The sequence below is a fragment of the Ovis canadensis genome, chromosome 2 (genome assembly GCF_042477335.2).
Source record: "Ovis canadensis isolate MfBH-ARS-UI-01 breed Bighorn chromosome 2, ARS-UI_OviCan_v2, whole genome shotgun sequence".
NCBI lineage: Eukaryota > Metazoa > Chordata > Mammalia > Artiodactyla > Bovidae > Ovis > Ovis canadensis.
In genome coordinates, this window is record NC_091246.1 from 13806095 (window position 1) to 13812084 (window position 5990).

Here is a 5990-nt window from a genome sequence, read left to right on the forward strand (position 1 = left end):
GGTCTGCAGAAGAACATGAAAAAAGGAGCTGCTGATTTGGGCCTAAGAACTGCCCTTGACTCTCTGGGTTCAGACCTAGGAAATAGTAGTTCTGAGTCTTCTGGGACCCAAACAAGCATTAGAGATAAAACACTTTCTACAAAGTGAAGAGGAACTAAAAAGCCTTTTGATGAAAGTGAAAGAGGAGAGCGAAAAAGTTGGCTTAAAGCTCAACATTCAGAAAACGAAGATCATGGCATCTGGTCCCATCACTTCATGGGAAATAGATGGGGAAACAGTGGAAACAGTGTCAGACTTTATCTTTTGAGGCTCCAAAATCACTGTTGATGGTGACTGCAGCCATGAAATTAAAAGACGCTTACTCCTTGGAAGGAAAGTTATGACCAACCTACATAGCATATTAAAAAGCAGAGATATTACTTTGCCTACAAAGGTCCATCTAGTCAAGGCTTTGGTTTTTCCAGTAGTCATGTATGGATGTGAGAGTTAGACTGTGAAGAAAGCTGACCACTGAAGAATTGATGTTTTTGAACTGTGGTACTGGAGAAGACTCTTGAGAGTCCCTTGGACTGCAAGGAGATCCAGCCAGTCCATCCTAAAGGAGACCAGTCCTGGGTGTTCATTGGAAGGGCTGATGTTGAGGCTGAAATTCCGATACTTTGGCCACCTCGTGCGAAGAGTTGCCTCATTGGAAAAGATCCTCTTGCTGGGAAGGATTGGGGGCAGGAGGAGAAGGGGACGACGGAGGATGATATGGCTGGACGGCACCACCGACTTGATGCACATGAGTTTGAGTGAACTCCGGGAGTTGGTGATGGACAGGGAGGCCTGGCATGCTGCAATTCATGGGGTCACAAACAGTTGGACATGACTGAGCTACTGAACTGAACTGACTGACTTCTAGGAGAGGCTAAAGCAGCATGCAAACACATTTGTGGATGCAAAGAGAAGGAAATGGCAACCCACTCCAGTGTTCTTGCCTGGGAAATCCCATGGACAGAGAAGCCTGGTAGGCTAACAGTCCATGGGGTCACAAAGAGTCAGACACAACTGAGCAACTGAGCACATACTTTCTACCTCTACGAGAGGCTAAAGCAGCAGGCAAACACATTTGTGGATGCTAAGAAGAAAGCCAGGAAGGAGAAGAAGAGCAACGATTAATAAAGGCAGTGAGTTTGCTGTCACTGTCAATCACAACTGCCAATGACTGTTCTTGAATAAGTAAAGGTCAACATGTGAATGAATGATTAGATAAATGTTTCATACTTTCCGGTGACCGAAAACAACAGCAGCAACAACAAACACTTTCCTAATCCCTAGATTGTTGTCCATGGTGGGGGGCACAGTGGACAGTATATCAGTCTTAATCAGAACGTCATCTGTAAATTTTAGTAAGTAACACTGGGCTTCCCTGGTTGCTCAGGGGTAAAGAATCTGCCTGCCAAGGCAGAAAATACAGGTTCAATCCCTGGGTCGGGAAGATCCCCTGGAGAAGGAAATGACAACCCACTCCAGTCTTCTTGCCTGGGACATCCCATGGATAAAGGAACCTGATGGGTTTCAGGTCATGGGGTCTCAGAAGAGTCAGAAAGGACTTAGTGACTAAACAACAAGAAAGAACACTGATAGAAACTAACTTAGTAGGTTTTAAAACTCTGGAGGGTAAAGCGTGGAATTCCGTAGAAATGCTCTGTCATGAAGACACTGCTTGGAAACAACTCTGGAGCTGTGCGGTGTTTGATTCAGGGCCTCACAAACATAAAAGAGAAACAGTAAAACTGAGAAAAGCCAAAAGTCAGAAAGCTGCCCCGAGCAAACACATTACTGCCCTCCCTGTTAAGTTCTAGGCTACTCACCCCAACCTCAAGGACTCTGAGCTCTTCCCAGCTTCTAACTTGACCAGACTTTTTATTTGGGGGGGGGGGTGGTTATAATAAAAGGAGGAAGAAAATAGATTATTTGGAGAAGATGGAAAATAACATGAGAAAAATGAGAAAATCAGCTGGACTAAAGACATATTTGCTACCAAAGCATCATCGTTTCTTCAAGGATATAATCTGAGCCTATCCACAAATATTTTTGAAACTCAGAAACATACAGCACATTCTTTATAAAAGGATATTACTGTGACTTCTTCAACCAAGGACCCTGTCCTGGTGGTGGGCTGACTCTAAGATAGCACCTAATGTTCTCCGTCTCCTAGTATTCATACCCTGTGTAATCCCCTCCCCTTGAGAGTGGGAAGGCCATCAGAATACAGCGTAAGTGATGGGATTCACCCACATGATTACGTTAAAAATCTCTGTCTTGCTAGATTTTCCATATTGCTTTCTCCACTTGTATACTTTGATTTAAAAAGTGGTCACGCTGGAGAGGTCCACAGAACTAGAGCAATCTCCAGCTAAGAGCTGGGAAGGATCTGTAACCTTTAGTCAAAAAGTCCTCTGGGAACTGAATTCTGCCAATAACCTGAAGGAGCTTGGAAATGGATCTTTCACCACTGAGCTCTCAAATGAGACCACAGCCTAAGCTAGCAAGTTTATTTCAGTCTTGTAAGAAACCCTGAAACAAAGGAATCAGCTCAGCTATGCCCAACTCTTGACCACAGAAACTCTGAGTAGTAATAAATGTGCATCATTTTAAGCCATTAAATTTGGGGTAACTTGTTACACAGCAATAGATAACCAATGCAATACTGATCTAAGCTGAGATAGCAAGGAAAGAATGTCTGTTTTTCACAGTTTTGAACAATTAATCTTGCTGACCAGGCTAGAGTCTGTAAAATAAGACACACTCTTCCAAGCTGCCTATATCCAGCACATATATGGCAACCTCTTTAGCCACAGGGAGGCTGTGGGGGGTGGGGCGGGGTGGAAGGGCTTTGAGAGGTGCCAAACGGGAAAGTCATTTAGTCCATGAAGAGACACTTACTGATTTGTTAAAACAGAAATTGGTATTGGCTTGTGTTCTAAAGAGCTTTTAAATCTCAGAGGATGGTAAATCGAGTGCTACCTCCATATTTTTAGTCAGAGGCTTTAGTTATAAGCAATTCCACATGCTGTAGCTATCAGCAGTATGCAAGGAGGCTGCCATAGGAAATGAACCTTCATGTGCCTGAAGGGTTTATATTATCTTTATGATGAGACTCATTCACATCAACACACACACACACACACACACACAAACTGTTTTTGTGAGAGGATGGATTAATTGAACTTACTTTTCAATTGCATCAGCTTCTTTTTTAATGTAATGACGAATGGATTCAATTAGACAGAAACCATATTTGTGGCTGACATATCAAGGGTGTTACTTCTTCCCACAGATTTCATTACGCACACCAACTAAAGGCATTGCCTTTCTTTGCTGTCTCTCCAGGTTACACTTGTAGGCAGCTCTTTGACCAGAAGACAGTAGATTCTTCTTAATGAGACCCTGGCAAAAAGGAAAAGAGAAATCCTCTGAGACACTGGTCAAGAGACAACAAGGTACTTTCTCTTCTTTTCACTCCTCAGCTACTTGGCATTGCCTGGCTGCATGCCTCCTCTATCTTCTCATGCAGATGCTGCCAGCAGAACATCCACGGCAAATAAAGAGCCAGGCTCTTGGGCAGGGCCATCTGCAGGGGCTGGGATGGAGCTGGACACAGCTGCCCAGTGGAGTTAAGACCTGAGTCACCCAGTGCTTCTCTTTGTTAAATCCGCACCATCTTTACCTCTGTCACCAATCTCAAGTTAGAGGGTCCCCACGATCTCTCTATGGTTTGACAATTCGCTGGAAAGACTCACAAAACTCACTGAAAGTTGCTCTACTCACAGTTACGGTTTAAGACAGAACAGGGACAGAGATTAAAAGCAGCTAAGGGAAAAGAGACATGGAGAAGTGTCCAGGAGAGTCCAAAGCATGCGACCTCTAGTTGTCTTCTCCCAGTGGAGTTATGGACACACTTGATTTCTCACAGCTTCAATGTGTGACGATACGCATGAGCCAGTGCCAACCAGACAAGCTCACCTGAGCCTTGGTGTCTACGGATTTTATTGGGGCTCAGCCACATAGCCATGGCTGACTGGTCATGTGGTCAACCTTAGTCTCCAGAGGTCAAATTCATACCACATGACCCAAGGACCCTTCCTATACATCACACTGCTAGCATAGGCTATCTGGCTTGGCCAAAGGTTCCCAGGTTAAACAAATCAAGGCAAGATATTCCTAGGTCTTAGAGCTTACCTCCCAGGAGCCAAGGGCAAAGGCCAAATCTCTTTGGGTGAAAGATTAATCCTTTATTGTCCATCCAGACCTTCTTGTTCCACTTGACAGAATTTCTCTGCAACATCCCTCCAAACGTACACCTCTCCTAGTCTCTTCCATTCTCAAGAACAGCACCAACCATCAGCCAAGTGGTCAGGCCACTTCCACCCTAATTCAAGCCACCATCACTTCTCAGGTGGGGGGTTTCTGGCAAGTGCAGCTGGGTAGATGAAGGTAGCACAGACCGAGGGTTTGGGGAGCCCTGCGTGTGTTGCAGACTGCTAGTACCGGCCCAGGATGCTGCACCCTGGCCCTCCTTCCCCCAGTAGGACCCCGAGCCTCCAGCCAGGGCTTACTGTGTTTGCCAAGGAAGCCTAGCTTCAGAGCTTGGACAAGAAGATCTGCTCCCTGCCCAGTCCCAAGTCCCAGGCGCACAACTCAGCGAGCAAAACTCAAGTTTCAGAAACTGCTGGGCCCCCAAAACAGAAGGGGAAGAAAGCACATTAGAAATCCCAGGAGCGGGTTCCTGTGGATAAGCCTCACGGCAGGAAGTCAGTGGCAGTGAAAGAGGAGGCGGAGGCCTTCAGCTCCACTGCTGCCCCTGCGGATGGCCTGGCGTCAGCGCCCGACTCTTCCTTTGTGGTGGACGTCCTCCGACAGTGCCTGCATGAGAAGATAGGGGAGGCATGCAGCCAGGGCAATGCCAGGAAGCTGTTTCCCACCTCTTTGGAGAAAAGATGCTGGAGGAAGCTGAGGCAGAAGGAGTGGGACCGGAAGTAGAGGATGCAGAGGGAGCTGGGGATGGAGAAAGCCGCCAAGGTCTCCAAGGGGCCCCCTGAGGTGCCGGGCCAGCCGGGCTGCTCTTCACTAAGGTAGAGATGAGTCAATAAGAGGATCAGGCCTGCAAGACGCAGTGCAGGAAGAAGAGGCAGAAGGTGAAGGGGGTGATGGGCTGGAGCAGCTGCCCGACGGGGACGCGGCCCAGGCCCGGGAGCTTCAGGTCAAGATGCAGGGACAAACCTGCTGTACAAGGCCAAGGGCGTGAAGATCCTCGACGACCAGCACCTGCAGCCGGAGGTCCTGAAGTGCCAGGAGAAGCGGCGGGCGCAGCGCGGGTGCACGTGTGAGAAGCGCAGGGCCCGCGGCCCAGGTGGTGGGGAAGATGCTGCTGCAGGACCAATGGTGGCAGAACCTGCGCAAGAAGAAGGCGGCCAAGGCCGAGGGGCGCCTGGAGAAGGGCTGCATCCTGCACCCTGGCTCTGGAAACCCGCCTGGCCTGAGGGCCCGGATGCTCGGCCCCAGGCAGGCTCCGGCTCCGGGTGGAGAGCGGACGCTGTCACACTCCGCTTAGCGACTTGTCCAGGGCTCAGGCCGCATGGGCAGAAGAGCCTTCAGATCTGGGGAAGGGTTGATCCACATCTAGACTCCAGCCTCCTCTCATGAGGCCGGAACGCTCCCTGAAAGTTGCAGGGTGGGGGACGAAGGAGCCATAAGGAGGCGGTGGGCGCCAGGTAAGGAAGGGCGGGCTTCACTGACCCCCTCTTTATCTCCCGAGTTCACAGGAGCAGGAAGGGAATGGCCTTTGGGACTGCTGTGTGAGCCCCAAAGTCATTTGAAAAGGACAAAAACCAGCACCTGAAGCCAGACCGAAGGTGGAATTGATGGTCTCGAAAGCTGGGAGAAGGCAGGGCCATCCTCAGGTTGCCTGGAATTGAATTATTTTAACTTTATTTGCAAGATGA

At 48.5% G+C, this 5990-nt stretch overlaps 1 pseudogene; it reads left to right on the forward strand.

Annotated features, from left to right (window-relative positions):
* The first annotated feature begins 4545 nt into the window (after positions 1–4545).
* Positions 4546–5599, forward strand: LOC138434484 (surfeit locus protein 6 pseudogene; annotated as a pseudogene).
* The last annotated feature ends 391 nt before the right edge of the window (positions 5600–5990 follow it).